The 26,316-nt window shown below is 40.3% G+C and overlaps 1 long non-coding RNA gene, 1 other non-coding gene and 1 pseudogene across 3 annotated transcripts; 2 read left to right on the top strand and 1 right to left on the bottom strand.

Annotated features, from left to right (window-relative positions):
• Positions 1–485: 485 nt before the first annotated feature.
• On the top strand, positions 486–3,943 carry LOC145518916 (uncharacterized). Its single transcript, XR_014063454.1, has 3 exons — positions 486–812; positions 1,253–1,370; positions 3,799–3,943. It is a non-coding gene; the product is annotated as an uncharacterized LOC145518916 (long non-coding RNA).
• Positions 3,944–15,421: 11,478 nt separating this feature from the next.
• Positions 15,422–16,142, bottom strand: LOC145516839 (securin pseudogene; annotated as a pseudogene). Its single transcript, XR_014061802.1, has one exon. The product of XR_014061802.1 is annotated as a securin pseudogene (transcript).
• Positions 16,143–22,304: 6,162 nt separating this feature from the next.
• TRNAK-CUU (transfer RNA lysine (anticodon CUU)) lies at positions 22,305–22,377 on the top strand. The gene has a single exon. It is a non-coding gene; the product is annotated as a tRNA-Lys (tRNA).
• The last annotated feature ends 3,939 nt before the right edge of the window (positions 22,378–26,316 follow it).

The following is a 26,316-nucleotide window of genomic DNA, read 5'->3' on the forward strand; positions in this document are numbered from 1 at the left end:
AGACTGATATCAGTGGGTAAGACAAGGAAGCTCCCACTGATACTCATTGGGTCAGAAATGTGCAAATTCAAGGTTGGTGTGTAGGATGTAACCCTTTGTTCAGCAAAGTAATTCAGTGGGACTAAAGTGATGCTTTATTATATTGATTTAAGGCTTGTTATTCCCAGGCACAGGGTGATAATCTGCCCAGCCCCTCTGGATTCAGCTGACTTTCCCTGGTTTAGCATTTCCTTTCTCCCCCAACATCCTGCATGCATCCCTTCTTGAAGATGCGTGCTCAAGAACAATGACTTTCCCAGCAAAAAGACCATTCTTTTGGCAAGTGTATCTTCCCCAGTTTGTTGTGAGACCTGATTAGATAATGGATATAAAAATGCTTTGAAAACTGTAAAGCACTACACAGATGTAAGTTACTATAATTATGATGATTAACAGTGTCATAAAGGGAAACCATTAAATCACTCACACAAATTGACACATGTATCCAGTACCTAAAAGTAATCAAGCAGGGAGCCTAAAGCAATTTGACCATCTTCCTCTCCTTCCAAGTTCCTTTCCATTAAGCTTTTGCGGGTTTGTGCATCCATAAAATCAGAAGATATATTTGGCTCCAGGCTTTTGCTCTCTCAGCTAAATGGAGGAATGCCTCCTTTGATTATTCCAAATTCAGGAGAGGGAAAATGTACATCCATCTCTGGGACACATACCATGCTGCCTACCAAATGTTCCAGAGAAATGACAAATCAGAGCTGAATTCTGGTTTCTTCTTCAAGCTCCCTGCAGCCCGGATTGGGAATGCATGTGTTGAAGAGGTCAGAGAAAGAGCAAAAGAGACAGAAACGCAGAGATGAGGACAGAAAGGGCCACAGTCAGAGGCAGGGACTACTCTGTGTTCAATGGGCCTTCTTATGGCTCTACAGAAAGTAAACAAAAGAACAGCAGTCTTTCCTGCAGCAAAGTGTTATGAGGGGCCCTGAAGTACAATGATCTTATTCCAAAAATAGGTAAGCAGTACATAAGAGTCACTGTCAGCTAGCAAGCAGCACAACCTGAGGATTTAGTTCAAAGATAGCCGTTTTTGAGCAGTAAACAGACTGACATCCAAATTGAAGGACTCTGGTGAAGAACAATGAAGGCTCTTCTAGTCAATTCATGTGGGTGTAGGTAGAAATTGGAAAACAGTCTGCTTAAATGAGTATAATAAAGTAAATCCTTTGACAATATGCAAAATTTATATTTCATGAAATAAAAGCTGATGGAACTGAAGGGAGGAAAGCATAATCTGTTACTGGATATGAAGAAGATATAAAGACTGGAAAAGAGAGGTCTTAAGCATTTTGGGAAGAGATAATGTTTGCCAATTACTAAATGTAAGTTTGCAAATTCAAAATTCAGGACACCTTTTCCCTTGGAATCTTTATTTGTAATTAGAGTATGCTGATTAATAGAATTCTTTTTTTAGTTTTTAGTTTTTATTGGAGATAGAGTTGCTTTACAATGCTGTGTTAGTTTCTGCTATACAACAAAATGAGTCTGCTATAAGTATACATATATCCCCTCCCTCCCACCGCCCCTCATCCCACCCATCTAGGTCACCACAGAGCACCAAGCTAAGCTCCCCGTGCTATACAGTAGTCCCCACTAACTATCTGCTTTATATCTGGCAGTGCACATACATCAGTCCCAAACTCCCAATTCACGTCTGCCCAAGTCCACATCTGCAGTTCTTAAAATGATGGGCTTCTATTCAAACTCACTAGATTCACAGTCATGACCATTGTAGACCCTATGTCCAAAAAGACATAACTCTTACTAAGATTAAAAACAATGATGAATAAATGGAAAAAAAAATCTTAAAGAATCATCTTTTGAAAAATAAAAACACATGTACCTTACTATACTTTTTAATTGGACTTTTAAATATTAGGATTATTCTATTCCTTATTTTCCTTATAGCTTCTAAGAATGTAACTCATAGCTCCTTCTCACAGGAGTAGTGGGGAAATGATGAAGTTCAGAGTCAGAAGATCTGAGTTTAAATTCTAGTTCTATCTAGTTGTAAGACCTTGAGAAGTCACTTAATGTTACCAAGTATATGAAATCAGAGTGATGGTTACCTCCACACTACTTCAAGGAGTGAATAGATAGTGAATAGACTAGGTAAGAATATGTACATTTAAGAGTGTTATAAACTATGCAAAGTCTTACACAAGTAATAAATTTTAGAGATCACAGAATTACAATTGGCAGGAAACTTAATATCAGCCTGTCCTAAGATTTTTAAGTTCTTTAAGATGAAAGAACTTAATTATTGCAAGCTGTTATAACAAAGTACCACAGACAACTGCTGCTGCTGCTGCTAAGTTGCTTTAGTTGTGTCCGAGTGACTTGTAAACAACATTTATTTCTCACAGTTCTAGAGACCGGAAGTCCAAGATCAGGGCATCAACGTGGTCTAGTCCTGGGTTGCAGGTGCCAGTCTTTTCACTGTATCCTCACATGGTAGAAAAGAGAAGGAGAGCTCTCTGGGGTACCCTTTTTAAAGGTACAAATAATCTCATTCATGAAGGCTTTATCTTCATTACCTATGTACCTCCCAAAGGCTCCACCTCCAAAAACCATCACTTTGGAAGTGAGGATTTCGACATATGAATTTTAGGGAGAAACAAATGTTCAGTCCATAACATAAAAGTGAAAAGAGTGTTAGTCGTTCAGTTGTGTCTGACTCTTTGCGACCCTATGGACTGTAGCCCACCAGGCTTCCCTGTCCACGAAATTCTCCAGGCAAGAATACTGGAGTAGGTAGCCATTCCCTTCTCCAGGGGATCTTCCTAACCCAGGGAGCAAACTTCGGTCTCCTGCATTGCATTCTTTACCACCTGAGCCACCAGGGAAGCCCGTCCATAACAGATCTTTTCTCCAAATAAAATCATCTGTAACAAATAAACAGCAGAGCTGTTCTTTTAAAGCAAGGAAGGAGAGGGTACCAGATCTCAGCTACATTTATACCCCAACCAACCCCAGCCCCGCAGTCCAACTGATACTGTCCCAGGGGAGAATCAAGCATTTAGGTATTATTCAAAGCACAAATTTAAAACTCAACTGATATTTCCCAACCTCTTTAAATTACGGTTGAGGAAAATGAGGTCAAGGAGTGGGTTACAATCAGTTCTTCTATGAAATATATGTCTAAAACACCAACTAGTTTATATATGTTTGATATATAGGGGACTTATATCAGTAAAATACGGATATTATGTTAGGTTATATACAGATTTTTCTTAGGCAAGGGTAGCCAGAATAACAGGAGGAAGTAAAAGGAAAAGCTCTCAACTCTGCTGCTCTACAGGCAGGAGCCCTTTCAGTTCTATTTAAAAAATAAACAAATATGGGCATACCTTGTTTTATTGCATTTTGCTTTACTCTGCTTTGCAGATACTAAGTTTTTTACAAATTGAAGGTTCGAAGCAAGCTTGTGTTGAACAAGTCGGTCAGTGCTTTTTTCCAATAGTATTTGTTTACTTTGTGTCTTTGTGTCACATTTTGGTGATTTTGCAATAATTCAAAATTTTTTCATTCTTTTTATATTTGTTATGGTGATCTCTGATCAACAATGTTTAAGGTTACTACTGATTTGACTTTTTTTAGCAATAAAAGTATTTTTAATTAAGGTATGTACATTTTTTTAGATAATGCCATTGCATAGACAATAGACTATGGTATAGTGTAAACATAATTTTTACATGCACTGGGAAATCAAAAAAGTTGTGTGACTCACTTTATTGTGATATTCTCTAGGTTGCTGTGGTCCAAACCCACAATATCTCCAAGATATGCCTGCAAAATGAGGTACCTGCATGGTTTTCACATTGGGGCAGGAGGCACTCTTTTCTGTAATCACCTTAATAACAGTTATCACTAGCTCAGAGTTCCACTTCCATTTACATTATCTCAGTGTTCTTGAGTCAGCATTTCCACTGTGTTGTTTCTGTGCTTTTTAAATATCTCTTAGTGGCCTCTGGCCATACCAAATGCCTGAGCTTTGCCAAGAATCTACAAAGGTACTGTATAAGTCAACTCAGGCTGCCACAACAAGATTTTCAGGCTGGGTGGTTTAAAAAACAGAAACATTCTTTCACAGTTCTGGAGACTGGAAGTCAAAGATCAAGGTGCTCACTGAGACAGGAAGGGGACAGGGCACAACCTTTACAAGAATGACACAGCCCAAGGACACGACATAAACTGATCAGAACCAACTAGATCCAAGGTGATGGACTCACCTTACACTTGACCTTGAGCCTCAGTATATGCACATTGTAACACATCAGCAGGCTAAATGATACTCCCCAGGTACCATGATGGTTCCAAGGATGACCACAAAAGGTCAAAAAGTGGATGGTGGCCCAATTCCTGGAAATCCTCACCCCTTCCCCAAAGTACTGGACTACTCCTCCCACTCATTAGCCTATGAAATTACCCACCCCTATAACAGCTGAAACCCCATAACCCTGGGACCTCTCCTGCCTCTCTTGCCTTCTGAGACGGCCCAAACTCTGTCTATGGAGTATGTTTCCTCCCTGAATAAACCTTCTTTCACTTTACTGTGGCTCGCTCTTGAATTCTTTCCTGGGCAAAGCCAAGAATCCACACTTGGCGACCATCCCAGGGGCTCAGATGTGACCCAGGATATGTCCATCCTCTCACGCCCCATTTTCTTTCCTGCGACATCACAAAGTTGGTGTCTGGTGAGGCCTCTCTTCCTGGCTTACAGAGGGCCACCTTCTCACTATGTCCTTACACGACCTTTTCTCTGTGTGTATAGAGCACTCTCTGGTGTCTCTTACCCTTCTTAAAAGAACACTCATCTTATCTGACTAGGGCCCGACCCTTATGACCTCATTTAACCTTAATTACCTCCTTAAAAGTCTATCTCCAAACATGGTCACATGGTGGTTTAGAGCTTCAAAGTATGAAACTGAGGCAGGGGGTGGCCACAATTCAGTCCATAACAAACATCAATTATGTTTCTGTTAGTTTTCCTCTTACTGTTGCATTAGTTTTGAGTGGTCTATATATTTTCCATAGGGCTGAAAAGATATTTTTAAATGCCTAATGTTGGTAAAGATTTGAAGAAATAGTCACTCTCTTAGACTTCTGGTGATAAAATAAAACTGGCCTAACACTTATGGATGGAAATTTAACAATACATATCAAAAGTCTAAAAATTCTGCATATCATTTGATTCAGACGTTCCATTTATAGCCATTTATCTTAAAGAAACACCCAAGCTCAGCTTCCAGGATATTTACCAAAACATTAGAGTTTGGAAAAATTGCAAAGTACTCTAAATATTTAACAATAGGGGAATGGTATAGCATATGATGAGGCTTCCCTGGCTGTTCAGTGGTAAAGATTCCATCTGCCAATACAGGAGATGCAGGTTCGACCCTGGGTCAGAAAGATCCCCTGTAGGAGGAAATGGCAAGCCACTCCAATATTCTTGCCTGGAGAAACCCATGGACAGAGGAGCCTGGTGGACTATGGACTACAGTCCATGGGGTCTCAAAGAGTTGGATACAACTTAGCAACTGAATGACAACAACATGCATGAATGCTTAGTTGTGTCTGACTCTTTGTGACCCTATGGACTGTAGTCTGCCAGGTTCCTCTGTCCATGGAATCCTCCAGGCAAGCACACTGGAGAGGTTGCCATTTCTTCCTCTAGGGAACAATATATCACATGATAAAATTTTACAAAGCTATTAATATAATAATGTAAAGCATGGAACATGGAAATACATTTAATATAAAGAATGAAAGTGAATTAAAATTATGTAAAGGATATAAGGATATGTAAATGATAAAAGAATATATGGGATCCTTTTTTATTAACATATTACATCTGTTATTAACATATTACACTGCAGGTTATAGGTATAGGAAACATTAAAAAATTACCTCTGGGTAGTAAGATTAAGACTGACATTTATTTTCTTCTATTTACTCTTATTTTCCACAATTAACAAGCATCACATTTGTAAAAAGGAAACACACACATACACATTCACACATATGTTTGTGTTTAAACTGTTAGAAGAATAAGAACTAAAGGTAAATTACAACCTTTATCTAAAATGTTCATGTACATCTATCACCCATTTCTTAGAAGTCTTTGCATGCTATGAATTTCCTAAAGAATATTCTCCTTCTTTCAGATGAAGAAGCAACAGAGGGTTTATGAAAACAAAAATTTGTTTCTAGTAAACAGTCCTTACTAGACAACCAATTATCCTGTCTTCCCTTAGTTTCCATCCCCCCAACAATCTGGAAAAGAAGGGGGAGAACCAACAATACAGCTTAACAGTTAACATTTTCCTAACAGAATATTTTCTGCCATTGTCCACAAGTTCAGTAGCTTGAGAGGCCAAGGAACATCCTTAGGAATGATCTGAAAGGTGATTTTAAACATCAGCATCATTCTTGTCAAGCAAAGATAGTGTTTCCTTGGGAGACTTGAACAGTTCCTTCAGAGTGGTTCAGGTCTCTGAGGCAAATATGTATCCAGGCTCCATGGTGGAGCGTATTTGCCAGTGAGAATATCAATTCTCAGGTACACACGCAGTATGTGTTTTGCTACAAATGTTTTCCCAGTAAACAAGAATGGCGCCATCAAGAGAAAGAGAACACTAATTTTAAATCAATTAAATTTAAACAGAAATGCTTCCTTTGGGTGTAGTTGCCTTTTAGTAAGCACACTAATTTTGGAGACTTGTATTATTTACCCACAAATTGTTTCTGAAGTAACTTTGGTATTGAGAAGTTGAAGTCAAACCCATCTCTCCCACAGCTCTCTCTCAATCCATCAACTATTGAGGGTGGAATTTAATGGGGTCATTCTTGTTCATCACCTTTCTCTAATCAATGCAAATGCACACTCAATCATTGTTGCATAATACAGCATTCCTGTGCACTGTTCATTCACATGAAAGGGGATGCCCAGAAAATCAGGAATCACGTGGTTCTGTGGGACCCTCTTCCAGTCCATATTAGGACCACTAGTCAGAAGAAAATGTATCAAGATCAGCTGCTGACCAGGATATGAGTCTGGGCAGGAGAATGGACTCTCCTGCCCAGACTAATGGGCTCCGACCAAAAGGAGGCAGACTAGCCCTAGACCTCATTTTAAAATATGCCTCTGGCCCTGAGTGGCCTCAACACTCAGGCCACAAGAGAAGAAAGAGATAACAAAGTTTGAGTCCCTGCCAATCCAGCTCAAACAAAAAGAGGATCACAGTCTCAAGCCTACACAGAGAAAGTAGTTGGATCACTTCCAAGAAAAGAAAAAACTCTCAAAGATGACAACCATAGTCCATTGCCTAGCATCTTAAACAAACAGATCTAAGGTGGTACAAGGATCCCAGCAAATGGTTGCTCACCTTCCAGTGCATGGGTCACTTAACATCAAGTGCTTGGGTTTAGATTTGCTGTCATTGTTTTTTATTGTTGTCTGGGGTGAGTTATTGGATTGAAAGCAATTTGGATATTGTCTCCTCCATGGGGTTCTGCAGCCAAAAAGTGACTGATGAAAAACAGGGATTTGGGATGAATGATTCCAACATAGCCTTCCTCAGAGCAATACAAATGATAAGGCTGTTACTTGGGAAAACAACAGCCATAAGAGTGATTTCATTGTCTCCAATGGGGAAGGGTGGGCATAAACACTAAGTACAGTTCATGACATTGGGGAATGACAGATGAAAGGATGCTGCAGAGTCTTGTTTCCTCATAAGGATTCTTCAATGTTTGCGAAGCCATATTTTTATACAGTCCAGGAGGCAGCAACATAATTTGGCTGTAGTCCTTAACACTGGGACAGCACTTTAAATTTTACCAAACACTTTAGCACACATTATCACAATTATCCTCAAACTCACACTGTGTTCAGAGAGGTAAATAACTGGCCTCAGCTTACCCAGTCAAGAATATTTCCTCAGATACACCACCATGCCCACTCACAGAGTGAAAATCAGAAGTCTAGATATCTGTTAATTGTTTCTAACCAACTATTTAATGAACATGTGTTATATATCAGTAACTTTTCTATGCAATGGTATTATTAATAATAAAATAGCAATGCTTATTTGAAAATAAGTATTGTATGACTGAAACCTGGCAACATTTTCTAAATCCTGTCAGGATCAATTAAAAGCCACAAGCAAATTTCAAGCCTCCAGTAAAAGTTAATTCCTCAGCTCCACTTGAACCCAACAAAAAAAGCAACTACCAACTGAAAGACGGTCCCTACACACACTCCATTATCAGCCACAGTCCAGACACAAGGTGATCCAACTTAACGTTTTAAAGTGAAGAGAAACAGTCAACACCAAAGCCCATTAGCAACTCCCAGAAAATAAAAATAGAATCTGGGAGTAAAGTCTAACCTCTTTATCCTTTGTGCTTCAACTACTCCCACTTGCTCTTTGGGGGTCACACGCAGAGGCCTCACACCCAGCACTTCAGAGCTCCTCAGCTCGGTGAGCCACCGGGGCGCCCAGGTCCAAGATGGCAGCCGCGGCAGGGGGCGCGCGCGGAGACGCTACTCCCGCACTGCCACCTGGAGGCTGAGCAGCTACAGCTGCGCCAGCTCTGGGGCGAGCCCTGCCCCCTCCCACAAACACTGAAGATATCCTTATACAGCAGCTATGCGCCCCCCCACCAAAGGCCTGTGGGAAGAGCATTTGCTCCAGAGCGGGAACTCCCACCTCTCCATCCTCTGCACAAAGAAAAAAACCTTCCTCTGTTTCTGAACCAGAACTGGCCTTGCTCTGTTGGCTCAAACAACAGGGGGTGGGGTTGCGGGAGGGGGGCGGTTGTAGCAAGGGGACCTTTGTTGAGGCTCGAGTTGAAAAGATTGGTAATAAAATCTCACTTTAATCTTGGACTTCTGTTTATAGATATTTCTGCAAAAATTATTTACAAATAACAATACTGGTTTTCATTTGTGAGTTGTATTGGTGATTAACAAGTGCTTTTAGGAATGTAATCTAATTTAATCCTCATTCTGCCCTTAGAGACAGGTAGAGATGAACATTCTTACCACCTGTCTCTGCAGCCCCATTGGAAAGGTGAGCGCACTAAGAGAGAGATGGAGTGTGGCCCTGGGAGTATACATTACACTTTGAGTTGGCAAGCCTGCGCTTGAATAGTCAGGTCTACAACTTGCTGGTATAAAGGTCTTGAAGGAAGCTTCTGAATCTCCTTGATCACCAGAAAAAAATTAGTGAATTTAATGAGACAGGCTAGTTACCTCCTCTCTCTCAACCCTGCATCCATCCTTCTCCATCTAAATCTGTGAAGCTAAAGTTACAAATCTACAACCATTTTTCCCAGGCGCCCTTGCCCAAAACTTCCTATTTTTTTAGCTTTTATTTTTTAATTGGTGAAAAATTGCTTCACAATTGTCTGTTGGTTTCTGCTATACAGCAACGTGAGTCAGTCATATATATATATATCCCTGCCTTCCTGAGCCTCCCTCCCCTCCCCCTATTAATTTCTACTGATAGGAAACACTGGTGCAAGATCAGAAGGTAGGAGCAGAGGAGAAGCTATTCTTTAGTGCTCTGGCAGCATCTTTGGAGGTGGCTATCTCCCTTTGTAAGTCTAGCTCCTGCAGTAGGGCTTCTCTCTTATTCTAGCCCAGCAGCAACTGATGCTCCAGGACTCCACAAACCTGACCTCCTCCCTTTTGTTTCCCCCAGGCCTTGGAAATGAGACTGATTCCTGAAGTTACTAGTTTCTGGATATGACTTCTTCTTTTTAATTGTTCTCCCAGCACCTAATTCTATTTCTTCCTATAACTCATCCAAAACACATGTAACCAATTTCTTGTAGTAATTTGTTTAAACTATCTAGAATGGGTTCAACTTTCTGAAATGCAACCTGCTGCTGCTGCTGCTAAGTCGCTTCAGTTGTGTCCGACTCTGTGTGACCCCATAGATGGTGGCCCACCAGGCTCCCCCGTCCCTGGGATTCTCCAGGCAAGAACACTGGAGTGGGTTGCTGTTTCCTTCTCCAATGCATGAAAGGGAAAAGTGAAAGTGAAGTCTCTCAGTCGTGTCTGACTCCTAGTGACCCCAGGGACCGCAGCCTACCAGGCTCCTCCGTCCATGGGATTGTCCAGGCAAGAGTACTGGAGTGGGTTGCCATTGCCTTCTCCGAAATGCACCGAGTGATACACAAAAGAACCCAGCACAAGGATCACCACCCATTTAATATGCAAGCATCAAAACAATTAAAATTAGAAAGACTTGCCAACATTATATATTGGCACCACATGCATAATCCATGCCCATTGCCCTACACGGGAGCTTTGTATTAGGAGTGATGGCTGTGTGAGAATTGTCTCCGATCACAGAATGCTTTTAAATATCTGAAAGTTTAAGATTCTTTTAATGATGCATGCACTAATTTAATGTAATTTCCAAAATAGGGATGATAAAAATACTGACCTACCGCTTAGAACTGGTTGGAACAACTAATTAGCTCTCATAAAAACACTTCAACCACCTAAAGTACCTCATAAAAGTTTATTATGAGTAGTAATGGTAATAGTTAAACATATAATGATGGGCATCAAATGGGCATGCTCCACAAGCTCATGGTGTTTTAAATTCTCTTTACGATCTAGCTGTTGTCTAGCAGTTCATATGTTGAAAGCTCTTCACAGCTGTAAATTAGTTAATCCCCATGACACTCACTCCTGAGAGATAGGTCAGTATTATTTTGTATTACTATGGCAACAAAATCCTATGTAAATGCCCACTGATAGAAGCTGGAGATGAGAAACAAGAAAGGTTAAGTGACTTGTTCAAGGCCATACATCAAGTATGTGGCAGGGTCAGCTTTAAAATGCATAGGTGCTGACCCCAAAAGGCACTCCAGTCTACCTGATCAACGCTAAGGGAATTATTGACTTTCATTTGCTTAGGAATTCAGTGAAACAGAAAATATCAATATGGTCTACATCTGGGAAAAAAATATAAACAATTATAATTTGCAGGCATGTAATTAAATGACCATATTTTGTTAGTCCATCAGCTTTCTTCACCATCCAAGTCTCACATCCATACATGACCACTGGAAAAACCATAGCCTTGACTAGAGGGACCTTTGTTGGCAAAGTAATGTCTCTGCTTTTAAATATGCTATCTAGGTTGGCCATAACCGTCCTTCCAAGGAGTAAGCGTCTTTTAATTTTATGGCTGCAATCACCATCTGCAGTGATTTTGGAGCCCCCCAAAAATAAAGTCTGACACTGTTTCCACTGTTTCCCCATCTATTTGCCATGAAGTGATGGGACCAGATGCCATGATCTTAGTTTTCTGAATGTTGAGCTTTAAGCCAACTTTTTCACTCTCCTCTTTCACTTTCATCAAGAGGCTCTTTAGTTCTTCCTCACTTTCTGCCATAAGGGTGGTGTCATCTGCATATCTGAGCTTATTGATATTTCTCCCAGCAATCTTGATTCCAGCTTGTGCTTCTTCCAACTCAGCATTTCTCATGATGTACTCTGCATATAAGTTAAATAAGCAGGGTGACAATATACAGCCTTGACGTACTCCTTTTCCTATTTGGAACCAGTCTGTTGTTCTATGTCCAGTTCTAACTGCTGCTTCCTGACCTGCATACAGGTTTCTCAAGAAACAGGTCAGATGGTCTGGTATTCCCATCTCTTTCAGAATTTTCCACAGTTTATTGTGATCCGCACAGTCAAAGGCTTTGGCATAGTCAATAAAGCAGAAATAGATGTTTTTCTGCAACTCTCTTGCTTTTTCGATGATCCATCAGATGTTGGCAATTTGATCTCTGGTTCCTCTGCCTTTTCTAAAACCAGCTTGAACATCTGGAAGTTCACAGTTCACGAAAGCTGAGCGCAGAAGAATTGATGCTTTTGAACTGTGGTATTGGAGAAGACTCTTGAGAGTCCCTTGGACTGCAAGAAGATCCAACCAGTCCATCCTAAAGGAGATCAGTCCTGGTTGTTCATTGGAAGGACTGATGTTGAAGCTGAAAGTCCAATACTTTGGCTACCTCATGCGAAGAGTTGACTCATTGGAAAAGACCCTGATGCTGGGAAGGATTGGGGGCGGGAGGAGAAGGGGATGACAGAGGATGAGATGGTTGGATGGCATCACCAACTCGATGGACATGGGTTTGGATAAACTCTGGGAGTTGGTGATGGACAGGGAGGCCTGGCGTGCTGCAATTCATGGAGTCGCAAAGAGTCGGACACGACTGAGCAACTGAACTGAACTGAACTGAACTGTTAGTCCATCAGTGATAGGCAGTAGCAGGCAGGGTAGTATGAATTCTGAAGACAGACCGTTCGGTCTCATACCCCAGCTCAGTCTTGGCCAGAGACTTGCTGCCCAAATTTGGACAAGCTTCTTCACTTCTCTGAACCTCAGTTTCAAAGCCTAAGATTAGAAAAAATGAAGTTAATAATGGATTTCACTTTATATGGGTACTGTGAGGATTTAAAGTATAGCACTTAGTGTGGTGAGCTACACGGTTCTCAGAGGTCACCTCTCACTGTCAGACGCGACTGTTGGGACGGTTGGCCATCTTTGTGCCATTAGTTGCATGGAGACGACGTCACTGAGACAAAAAGAGAAGCCTTTTTGCCAATTGGTGACTCTCAGTACCCCCATTCTATGGCATATAGGTTAAGGATGGGTTCTGGTACGTCTCGGGAGCCTCTCTCACACTCACCCCTTGGCTACATTCTCAGAAACTGAAAAATTTTGACCCTGCAAAAGGCCTGGCCACAATACAAACTGGAGGACCCAAAAAAATGGCCTCTGAATGGCACACTAGCTTTTACCAAAAGCAGGGAAAGGACTCAGAATTTCCTTATGTTCAGTCCTTCATGGCCCTCAGTCAGAATCCGGACTTGAGGGGCTCATGCTGCATGTGTCTTTCTGTTGCCTCCCTATCTCCTGTCCCTCTCTGTCTCTCTCCATCAGATTTCCTAGACGACCCTTACTTGACCTTTCATATCCACATAATCTCTAGGAAAGGATTCTGAGGTTCCCTTTGATCCAGGTCTTTCTCCTATATTCAAAAGCCTGAAGGATTAAAAACTCTCCTCTCTGCTTCAAAACCAGTTCTTTTTGCATATGCAATTAAAAACAACTAGCTTGCCATGAAATTAAAAGGCGCTTACTCCTTGGAAGGAAGGTTATGGCCAACCTAGATAGCATATTGAAAAGCAGAGACATTACTTTGCCAACAAAAGTCTGTCTAGTCAAGGCTATGGTTTTTCCAGTGGTCATGTATGAATGTGAGAGTTGGACAGTGAAGAAAGCTGAGCGCTGCAGAATTGATGCTTTTGAACTGTGGTGTTGGAGAAGACTCTTGAGAGTCCCTTGAACTGCAAGGAGATCCAATCAATCCATCCTAACACCATCAATCCTGGGTGTTCATTGGAAGGACTGATGTTGAAGCTGAAACGCCAATACTTTGGCCACCTCATGCGAAGAGTTGACTCATTGGAAAAGACCCTAATGCTGGGTAGGATTGGGGGCAGGAGGAGAAGGGGACGACAGAGGATGAGATGGTTGGATGGCATCACTGACTCGATGGACATGGGTTTGGGTAGACTCCGGGAGTTGGTGATGGACAGAGAGGCCTGGCGTGCTGCAATTCATGGGGTCGCAAAGAGTCAGACACAACTGAGTGACTGAACTGAACTGAGCTTGTTAAAAAGACTGCCTAAGGAAAAGCTTGAAGTTAACCCTTTCCATGTCCCTGAAATACACAGCCCACTTTGCCTGAGACCTCGGCCTTGGGCAAATTAGAACTTCAAAAAAAGGCGGGGGGTGGGAGGGTCAAAGAGACATATTAAATATCAAGCAGAAAACTATGAGATCTGCCTGGATTTATGTATATTTCAGTGTGTGTCTTTTGGGTTTTTTTTTAATATTGCTGAAGTAAATGAGTTCTAATTTAATTGGCCTAAAGAAAAGTAAGCTGTTATAAATCAGACAATTCTAAATACAAGAGAAATTAACCTAAATGAATATCAGATTCACTTGAACTGGGAAATTGTCAATATTAAATATCTAGTATTAATGTTTGTTTCCTAATCTAATATAGACATGTCTAAGAGTCATTAACATTAAGCATAGTATTTTCATTGTGCCTAGGTTTATTATAAGTTAGATATTGTTATATCTGTTACAAGTTTGTCAGCAAGGAAAGTACCTCAAGTGAAGAAACTTCAAAAAAAATGCAAATGAGGTATGAGCTTTTGGATAAACTCTATTAAGAATAATTATACTTTAGAAATGTCTGTCTAAACAGTCTCTCTAGATTTTGGTAACCTGAATTTCTAGGGTAGCGCTTAACTAACTGACGGAAGTTTATTGAATAGCTAGGTCACTTCCAAATAAAATAAGATTGTGAAACATTCGCTACTTAACACCAACTTCCTCTTACACAGAAACTAAAGAGATTTTGGACTACCAATGAATAATGTTTGAGGCCATCCTGAGATGTTCTCTAGAATTTTTTTAGAAAATTTCACTGGTATTTATGTTCACCATCTATAGAATGCTAATATAAAGGTCAGTTCTTGGTTGCTTAAGGAAAGTACGATATGTGTTTTCAGTAAAGAAGGTATGAGGAATGAAATTACATTTTATGAAGGGAAAAGGAAGTAGGTCTGACTTACAGGTGGCTGTTTCAGGATGGGAGAACAAAGTAATGGGTACAGAAAGTGAGAAGAAGGTTTGATGGAAAGTGCACCCCAAGGAAAGAGTTCTGTGTATCAATACAAGCTTTCTTGAGATACTAAACTGCCTTTGATAATGGATCTTAAGTTTCTTTACCTCTGAAGTAATCTGTTCTATGTTTACCTTTGAAATCTTCTTTGTTACTTTGGTTAAGTGAATATATAATTTCATGGTGATCTATATGATTCTATCTGACTGAGTGTTATAAAACCGTTTGATATTTATTGACAAAACTTCCCAAATAACTTGACGTCTAGCTAACTTTGGGATGCTTCAGAGGGCCCCTGAGACATCCCAAAGAGCTATTAAACTACCTGGGTTCATTGGACATTAAATTACTTGGGAAGTACTGTGGAAGGAGTGATAAAATATTCTCAGGTTATACTGTATGATTGATGTTACTAATACAGATATCCTAAAATTATGTGGAATTCATATAGATCTGATATGCCCTGATAAAATGTTGTCAGTTATAATTCTAGTTACCGTGTTAAAGTGTTACAAGTCACAGCAATGACCAGGTTACTTTGTCAGTTGCAGTTTAATCAGATTTTAAACATGCCTTTTATGATTTCACTCTGATGCCTCTGCAGGAATACTGCTACTTCAAGATTTATGAAAAATACTTTTCTTTTTTTTTTTTAAATAAAGAATTGCTTTATTAATACCAACTATTAATACATACCCAAACTATAAAGTGCTAAGAAATTTAAATATCTAAGTCATAGCAAACAGGTGGCAATTCAACATCCAGAGTCAATAGAATGCTTGAGGGAGACTGCAACAGATTAGACTCCCACAGTGGAGGAGGCATCTTCAGAGGCGAAGGGGGGCCCATGTGTAACAGCTGCTCAAGCTCCCGCTCCTCATCAAGGATCATGAGAGGCACTCCATTCAAGGGGAGGTGTGCGATCTGGTGCTCCTCAGGCAGGTCAAAACTCTCAAAATCTAATGGATTGAAGGGAAAGAATTTTTCTATTTCTGGATAGGTGTCATCTGAGGCAGGAACAGAACTTTTTGCTTTAACAGTCTTCTCAGTTATCTTTTTGGTAGAGAAAGTTGTCTGTTTCTGTTTGAGTGGTCCATTCGTCTTAACTGACTTTTCTGTAGCTCTGTTGACCGTTCCCAAAGCCTTTCTGGCAGTTTTTGGTAAAGCTGGTGGAGCATCAAACATTTTGCCAACATGTGGTGTTGAAACCTGAGATCTCCCATCTAAAGCTTTGACTGAAGGCACAGACCCCAGCTTCAGCCCGTCCTTAGGAGCCACATGGGTGCCTGGTTCTCCATTTTCCTTATCAACATAGATCAGAGTAGCCATTCTCGATCAGGTTCGGAGTAACAGCCAAACTCCCAAGACTCGTCTCTGAAAAATACTTTTCTAAGATTAAGCGATAAACAAATTTTGTTTCTTATCTGGTAAACTGGTAAGAGATTGGAATTTAGTCTACTTGCTATGTTAAGAGAACAAAGCTTTCTTAGAATGAAGCTTTTGACAACAGATTATTAATTTCTTTGCCTTTAAGTGATTTATATTTGTTTTTAAAATCTTTTGTTACTTTGGTAAAGAAGCATTATTTAAGATTATGGTACATGTAGATGAAGTTCATTTTGCTTCTACAAAAAATAAGCCCTCATGGTTAGACTTTTGCTATTCGGATGTCCTTAAAACATGGCAACAGTCTACACCTAAATCAAGGAATTAAAAATGGGTGAACAATAGCTGTAAATCAAAGAGTCAGGGCTATGGGAAATCCAAAATGTTCACATGGCTTTTCCCGGCTCCCTGACAAACCTCATTTTTATTTGATGGGTTAAAGCCTTCCCTGGCTACAGGGTTAATGTCCTCACAATGAAAAAAATCATGTTTCACTGAATATTAAGTTTTGTTTGTTGTTAAACTAAGATTCTAGGATTGTCAATTAAGGTCTAGTGTTTACTAAGACTCACTTCTGAGATATTTCCTTGTTGTTATGTTATATTGCTAACAGATTTAATTAAGTTATTAAAAAGGACACTCTAAGTTTGTTTCTAAAGCTTCTCAGTAGCGTATCTTTGGATAGAGATCAGATGCTCCATGATGCACAACTAGGAGATTAACACCAGGCTATAGTTATTTAACAAACGAAGTCAGATGACCTGAGATATACTGGGCTCTACCTAATGAAAGATCTTGACTTATAATTCTTATTTGTGACCTTACTAATAACTGCTAGCTGTATTATTTTCTATGTCTCTTGTTTCAGAAGATTGTTTCTTACGTTACCAAATGTGTGACTGAGCCTGTGATAAAATGCTGACATGCCTTCCATATGAGATCAATGATTGTAATAATGTAACTCTAGATATGGGAAGAAGCAACAAGAGGGAATATTTTCCTGGACCAAGGGGCTAGTAAGACAGGAATGGTCCAGAGACTCTTGCTACTCACAAGTCCTGGTCCAATAACAGCACACTGAGTGGCCTGTCAATAGAATTTTTGTTAAACCTGGGAATGAGCCTTCCCAGCACCGCGGGACACAATGGCCATGAAATGCCCCCAAAGCATGGTCAAATATGTGGTTATGAATGAACCCTGCTGACTGGAAGTTGGCACTTGCCAGCTGCCTCTACAAGGATTACTTCATGACCACTGCAAGCTGCTGATCTTCAACATCCTCTGAAAGGAGTTCAGGGTAGAGATCAGAAATAAGGCACTCTGTGCTCCGGGGAAAACCCACAAGAACCAGACCTCACATAGTCAGATGCTTTCAGGTAAAGATTTTATGAGCCCAAATTCTTGCCTCTTCTCGTACCTAGAGAAACACTAATGTCACAAACCAATGCCTGGTCCTGGTTCTCCTGGCTAGCCCCTGAGCAACTTTTCTACCTCTATTAATCTTTGGGCCATGTACCTTTAACTTTCTTGTTAAGTTTATTTCTTCTAGAATACAACAAATCTCCAAGTGGTAGTATGACAAGAATATTCCCTGACCAACAAACACCTTCACGATACTGAAACAAGTCACCTTATCATTCCATGGACTCTCATCTCCCTCTGTTAATACACCCTGACAGAGAGCAGGCAAAGGGAACCCAGAGGCCCATGATGCCCCTGTACAGCCTGAAGAAGCCAGAGTGGTCATCGCCCCTTTTCCCCTGAGACTGGGTTCCCAAATACCTGAGAAGAGAAATAGATAGATAGTTAGACATGAGCAGGGTATCAAAAGGGGCCAAAGAATTGGCCCTAAAAATAAAGAGAGGGAGTAATGTGGTGACCCAAGGATGAAAGAGCAGATAAAACCAAGGAGGGTCTTGGGATGCAGAAACAGAAAAACCAAACCCTTATCGTCCTTCTCTCTCCCATATTGTAACTATTAATGGATTTCAGGTCCTCCTGAGCAGTATAACCTGTCTCCCCTCCTACTCCATAGAGAGAAGATAACTGCCTTACTCTCCCCCCGCCCCCACCACTCAGTATACCTGCCTCAATCAATCAGCAAATGACCCACAAGACCCCTATCCCACTCCTTTTACCCTGGGTATAAAAATGGACTAAGGACCCCTGTTCAATGTCAGTTCTCCCTTGAGCTGACTCACTGTTCAAACAGCATCTCCCACTCTAATAAACTTTATTTCCCTCTCATTCTGCCTTATGTCTGGAAATTCTTTCTCAACCTGTGCCCAGACCACAACACTTAGAACAAGTTCAAGTAGATAGTAAGCATTCAGTGTCAGCTATCATTAGACGCCTAGGTCCTATTGCTTTCCTATAATGTTGTATCAAGGACAGAGATCTTTAAGACACAGACTTTGCCTACAAAGAGCTTGCAACAGAAGAGTTTTGTACAATGTGTAACTTGCCAAAAGACACAGGGAGCATGGGTGACACGGGACCATGAGTGTTCAAGCAAGGCCGCATGTATGGAAGCAAATGATGTAATTCCTCAAATCTCTGATAGGGAATGCCCAGTTTTCTCCCTCCGTCACCTGCCCCTTGGATTCCTGTTTCCTTTTAATTAACTTCATTTACACTTTTGTGAAAAGACAGAACACAAGCCACTAAAAGGTTCCACGTGTTAGAGAAAGTGCTGAGGATGATGAGAGGGGTGCAGCGTTATTTCTGACCGAACTGTTTTAGGCAAGAGAGGGTACTTGAATTTTGTTTTCAGAGGTAAGTCTGGTTTTAAAACCTCAAGATGGCTGTGAGAGTTAACAAGGGAGGTTAGGGGGGCGGGTGGGGGGAGTGGGTGGACAGAAGGAACAATGGAATACGAGAGCTTAGCAAAGGAAGAACGGAAGGATGTTAATTGAAATCTCTGATGATCCAGCAGCTGCATTGGCCCCTTAAATTATTTCACAAAACCATCACAATATTGTAATTATCCTCCAATTAAAATAAATTAATTATTTTTTTTAGTTATTTAACAAAGGTCACATAACTGATAAGTGTCCCTGCTGGAACTCAAATCAATTCACCTCTTCCAACCTTGAGGCAATAGAAGAGGATCCTTGGTAACTTTGAGTGGCAAACATAACACAAAGTGGAACTTTTGCAAGATTGCTCTGGATTATAGTATTTAGAGAGGGTTGAACAGACAATCCAAGAAAAGCCAGAGAAGGAAGTTTACAACATGTGAGGAATAATGAAAGCTGGGTTAGAATGATGATGCAAGATTGAAAGAGAAAGGAGTGATGGGAGAATTGCCCAGTGATTATCAGCTCTAGTTACATAATATTTAGAGTCATCTGAGATGTTTTTAGAACTGTTAATGCACATGCATGAGTGTGTGCTAAGTTGCTCGGTCCTGGCTGACTCTTTGTGACCACATGGACTGTAACCCTCCAGGCTCTTCTGTTCATGGACTTTCCCAGGCAAGAATACTAGAGTGGGTTGCTTTCCTTCTCCAGGGGATCTTCTCAGTCCAGGGATGGAACCCATGGCTGCTGTGTCTCCTGCATTGGTAGGCAGATTCTTTACCACTAAGCCACCAGGGAAGCCCTACTAATGCACATGCACATACTAAGTCACTTCAGTTGTATCTGACTCTTTGTGACTCTATGGACTGTAGCCCACCAGGCTCCTCTGTCCATGGGATTCTTCAGGCAAGAATACTAAAGTGAGTTGCCATGCCCTCCTCCAGGAGATCTTCCCAACCCAGGGATTGAACGTGTGTCTCTTGCATCTCCTGCACTGGCAGGTGGATTCTTTACCACTAGGGCCATCCTGGGAAACATATACTCATCAAACTATTATATATACAGTAGGTGGAAACAAAAGAATACCATTTATTTGAGTTTATACTAAAAAGAAACCAGATAGAGAAGCTTAAATTATAAACAGGGAGCTAACAGCATTTTTTTTAATTGTAAAAACAGATATCATTAAAGTTACCATCTTAACCATTTTTAAGTGTACAGTTCAATAGTGGTAAGTATACTTACATTTTTGTGAAACATAACTTTAGAACCTTTTCATCTTTGCAAAACTGAAATTCTGTACCCATTGAACAACAATTCCCCTTTAACCCCAGACTCTAGGAAACACCATTCTATTTTCTACATCTGTGAACTTTAGATGCCTCATGTAAGTAGAATCCTCTAGTACTTGTTCTTTTGTGGCTGGTACTTAGCACATACTTAGCACAATGTCCTCAAGGTCCATCCATGTTATAGCATGTGACAGAATTTCATTCCTTTTTAAGGCTGCATTGTATCTATTATGAGTGATATATATCTCATTTTATTTACCCATTCATCTGTCAGACATCTGAGTTGCTTCCACCTCTTGGCTGATGTGCATTGTGCAGCCATGAACATGGATATGCAAATACTCTTTAAAACCCTGCTTTCAATTCTTTTGGATATATACCCAGAAATTGGATTGCTAGATCATATGGCAGTCCAATTTTTAAATTTTGGAGGAAACACCATACTGTTTTCCATAGCAGTTGCACCATCTTACAATCCCATTACAAGGGTACAACTTCTCCATATCACTGCCAACACTTCTTATTTACTGTTTTATCAATAGTAGCCACCCTAATGGGTGTGGCTAAGGGCATTTTTAAAAGGTATAAGTAAGAAGATAATCTCTAAAACAAACGTGTGTGTGTGTGTGTGTGTGTATAATTTTATGGGGAAGCAAATGAAACAACTGGCAAAGAATTCATTTCCAAAATATAAAAGCAACTCATGCAACTCAATACCAGAAAAACAAACAACCCAATCAAAAAGTGAGCAGATGACCTAAACAGACATTTCTCCAAAGAACACATACAGATAGCTAATGAACACGTGAAACGATGCTCAACATTGCTCATTATTAGAGAAACGCAGATCAAAAGCACAATGAGCCTCATACTGGCCAGAATGGCCATCATCAAAAAATCTATAAACAATAAATCCTGGAGAGGGTGTGGAGAAAAGGGAACCCTCTTGCACTGTTGGTGGGAATGTAAATTGATATAGCCATTCAGGAGAACAGTATGGAGATTCCTTAAAAACTAGGAACAAATCTACAATATGACCCAGTAGTCCCACTACTGATCATATACCCTGAGGAAACCATAATTCAAAAAGACACAGGCACCCAATGTTCACTGCAGCACTATTTTCAATGCCTAGAACATGGAAGCAACCTAGATGTCCATCTCAGACGAATGGAAAAAGAAGCTGTGGCACATATACACGATGGAACGTTAGCCACAAAAAGGAACACATTTGAGTCAGTTCTAATGAGGTGGATGAACCTAGAGCCTTACAGAGTGAAGTAAGTCAGAAACAGAAAAATAAATACTGTATATTAATGCATATATACGGAATCTAGAAAGATGGTACTATGAACCTATTTGCAGGGCAACAATGGAGATTCAGACATAGAGAAGAGACCTGAAGACATGGGAGGGGGGCACAAAGATAGGGTGGGAAGAAGGGAGAGAGTAGCATGGAAACATGTACATTACCATATGCAAAATAGATAGCCAGTGGGAATTTGCTGTGTGACTCAGGGAGTTCAAACCAGTACTTTATGACAACATGGAGGTGTGGGATGGGGTGAGAGGTGGGAGGGAGGTTCAAGAGGGCGGGGACATAGGTATACCTATGGCTGATTCATGTTGATGTATGGCAGAAACCAACACAATATTGTAAAGCAATTATCTTTCAATTAAAAATAAATAAATTTATTTAAAAATAAAAACCTATATATATATATATATATGCTCAGAATGGCCATATATATATGTAAATATATATATAATTCTATATATATAGATGGGGAATATATATATATTGATATATACATATATAAAATTCTAATGCCAAAGTAATTTAAAAACAAAACAGATTATGTAAAGAAGCATAGCAAATGTAACATAAAAAATAATAATAATAAAATAACATGGCAGAGTTAGGCCTAAACATATCAACTTTATCAATAAAGATGTATAAGGCTTAACTCGTTTGTGAAGATTCTCTATCTGGATCACAAAGTAAGAGCCAACTAACTGCTCTATTTTACTCTTAGGGACTTCCCTGGTGGTCCAGTGGCTAAGACTCTGTGCTCTTGATACAGAGGGTCCAGGTTCAATCCCTGGTCAGGGAACTAGATCCCACATGCTACTACTAAGACCTGGTTCAGTCAAATAAATAAATTAAATTAAGTACTTTTTTAAAAGAAAGAAACACACTTAATACAAAATAATTCAGAAAGGCTAAAAATAAAGAGCTGGGCAAAGATATTCCAGGAAAATGGAAACAATAAAAAAGCAGGTGTTGTAATCCTGATGTCACCACTTACATTCTTGGTGGAAAAGTAAAATGTGTTGTATGTTAAATTCCTGATATGGTAATGGCACTGTCGTTATGAAAGAGACTGATTTTATTCTTAGGAAATACATATTGAAGAACTCTTGGGGTGAAGGACTTACTCTCTAAGGGTTCAGAAAAAAAATAAAAGGAGAATGTTAAAGAAAATGGTGCAAAATGTAAACAATCAAGAGTATATGGGAATTATTTGTACTTTTCTTGCAATGTTTCTCTAAGTTTGAAATATTTTCCAATTTTTTTTTTTAATTTTTAAAAAATAATATCGAAATCTGACTCCCCAGAACTTCTCACTTTCTTGGCCCAGGACTGTGGTACTTTTTAAAGCTCTCCAGGTAATTGTAATGTGCATTCAGATTTGAGAGCCAGTAGATGAATCCAGCCATGGGACTTGATTACTGACTGGATGAATATGGTAATAGAAATGGAGAAATCAAAGAAGACTACGGTAGGCAGAAAAATGGCTCCAGGTTCTTTTACCTAGAACCTGTGGATATTACCTTATATGGCTAATGGGACTTTGCAAATGTGATTAAATTAAGGATCTTGAGATGGAGATTATCCTGAATTATCTAAGCAGGCTCTAAATGTAACCACAAGTATACTTATCTGAGGAAGGCAGAAGGAGGTTTGACCAGAGAAGAGGAAGTAGGAATTTGACAGCAGAAGCAAGAAACTAGAACCATGCAGCCAGGAGCCAAGAAGGCCTGAAGCCACCAGAAACTGGAGGAGCCAAAAAACCAGATTCTCTTAGACCCTCAGGAAGGAACCAGACCTCGATTTTACAACTTGATTTTAGCCCTCTAAGACTCACTTCAGAGTTCTGGCCTCCAGAACTGTCAGAGAGTAAATTTGTGTTGTTTTAAGCCATTCCCTTTGGGTAATTTGTTAAAGCAGCAAATAGAAAACTAAAGTGAAGAGTTAAAATGTTTTAGAGGTAAAGGGACAAAGATGCACCATGAAGGAAGGTCTGACTTTTCTAGCTCAAGAAGGTGAGTGAATTTTATACCTACTCATTTTCTGAACCCCGAAAAAATGGGAAAGTGGATAATTAATGGATGAGACATTTCAAGAAATTCCTGGAAGACGGGAAGAGGACGGGAGCATGCTGATACATGAAGCAGTGATATGGATCCACATCCCAAAACATCTGACTCAGGAGGCTGCAGAGGAAGGAAAGCCTAACCTGCCCAGAGTATGCCCCTGCAAGGCTCCAAGCTCAGAGCAGGCAGTTAAGCAGTTAAGACAGAGGGGGACGGTCAGGTGTTGAGTTAACAAGGAGATCCTTTGAAGGTCTAAACACAAAATGGGTATATTAGGGAGTGTCATCTCCCCTTTCCTCTCCTTTCTTTCTATATTCAGCCTAGCATTTATCCCTGGCAAAAATTCTGAGATTTTTAAGGAAAGTGTTTAAGTAAACTGAATAAATACTGATTGGAAGAAGCTAAATTTCTGTGTTGAATGTCTTGCCCAGTGATTTGTCCTCCTCATGGTTGCTCAGATGGTAAAAAAATCTGCCTGCAATGCAGAAGACCAGGTTTGATCCCTGGGTCGGGAAGATACCCTGGAAAAGGGAATGACAACTCACTCCAGTCTTCTTGCCTGGAGAATTCTGTGGACAGAGGCTATAGTCCTTGGGATTGCAAAGAGTCCAACATGACTGAATGACTAACACTTTCACTTTCATTCTGACCTGAAGAGCAACTCCTGGCCTGCTCACCCCAGTGCTAAGCCGTGGGGAATGTACCCGGGACCTGTACAGTGACCAAGCAGAAGACCTTCCTCCATAAAATCTTCTGAGCAGAGGAAATCTTTTTCTTTTCAATATAAATGGACAATACAAATCCATTAGAAACTCCAGGGCGGGGTGGGGGAGGCAATAGAAGCAACAGTCAAAAGATGTTTGACAAATTCATGGTTCACTTATGAAGCATTCTATGGCTTTAGGCAATTGTTGCAATGTAAGGGAAGAGAACAGTTTTGACCTTGAAGCTACAACAATTGTATCTTAAGTAGCCCAGAGGGTGTTTCATTGGGCTCATAAGGAAGAAAATGCAATCCTAACATACAACTTTGGCTTTGCCATGAACAATATTCACATGGTTATATTAATGCCAGTTCTATTCTTTGGTTTTCAATCTATAGCAAAAGCACATAAGAGTTCTTTATGGTTTCAAGACAGTTTTAAATGTTAACCATGTTAACAAAGTAAAAATTAAGACATGGCTGAGATGAGATGGGAGCTGGCAAGGGAAGAATGGAATAGAGATAAATAATGAAAAGGATAAAATGGGAAATAGAGATCAATATAGTACCTAATATCACAATGTTATCTAATAAAATAACTCAAAAATAAACAATACAAAGATCAAATACTTTAAGTGTAGAGAGATGAGGTAAAATACAAGTGAACTAAGTCTTGGTCTTTCACAGTTAAGATTTAACATATATTGCCTAATTTAAAAAAAAAAGATCAAGAAATAGAAGTATACTACTTAGAGGTATGGATCAGTCATTAGGAGAGTTGAACTCAAAGTCCTCAACTTAAGAGGTCACTTCTGATGAGTGGACTGGGATGGAGAAAAGAAAGTTGAAATATTACTGCTTTTTACCCTATACTCGTCCATGTGATTTTTCTTTTTACCACATGCATGTATTTCCCTAATAAACATAAGTTTTAAAATGATAAAATACTAGGGATATAGTAGATCTTCAATTATTGGCAGGGAAGTCAAGATAGAAGGGCTTCTGAGATGGTCAAATTGCTGAAAGCAGACTCTGAGCGGAACTGGTGAGTCTTCTGAGGGGAGATTTCCAACAAGATGCAGAGCTTTAGAGAGCAGTCTAAGCCCAGAGATCCTGTTGGGGCCTCATTCACACAGACCAGCAAACTTTTAAAGTGATAATCATGAGCGCCGCTCTAGCTCCCTTGGCTCTTTCCCCAAACAGGCTTCTGCTGGCACTCCCCATGCTGCCCATTCTCCCTACACATACACACACACACAGTCTGTCTCTACTGTTCTACAATGTGCAAGCCCCTTCCCAAGTGTCACTTTCTTGAAGCCTTTTCCAATAAGTTCAGCCCTTACCAATCTCCCTCTTGCTGACCTCCATGGGGCTCAATACTGTCACACTTGACAATAGCCAGTAGGTACCCAATGCTTGTGGGGCTGCTTCCCAGGTGGCATGGTGGTAAAGAATCTGCCTGCTAATGCAGGAGACCCAAGAGATGTGAGTTCGATCCCTGGGTTGGAAAGATCCCCTGGAGAAGGAAATGGCAAACCACTCTAGTATTCTTGCCTGGAAAATTCCATAGACAGAGGAGATTGGCGGGCTATGGTGCATGGGGTCACAAAGAGTCAGACACAACTGAATGACTGAACACACACACACACACACACACACACACACACACACACCATGAAAGTGAAAGTGAAGTCTCTCAGTCATGCCTAACTCTTTGTGACCCCATAGACTGTAGCCTGCTAGGCTCCTCTGTCCATGGGATGCTCCAGGCAAGAATACTGGAGTGGGTTGCCATTTCCTATTCCAGGGGATCTTCCTGACACAGGGATCAAACCCAGGTCTCCTGCATTGCAGGAAGACTCTTTACTGTCTGAGCCACCAGGGGCTCATGCACATAATATGCTTTACTAATTGTCTGGGTGTCCTAACCCCTTCTTCCCAACCAGATCATAAGTTCCTTTAAAGGAAGAAG

The sequence above is a fragment of the Giraffa tippelskirchi genome, chromosome 8 (genome assembly GCF_054371585.1).
Source record: "Giraffa tippelskirchi isolate mGirTip1 chromosome 8, T2T-mGirTip1v1.2.pri, whole genome shotgun sequence".
Classification (NCBI taxonomy): Eukaryota; Metazoa; Chordata; class Mammalia; order Artiodactyla; family Giraffidae; genus Giraffa; species Giraffa tippelskirchi.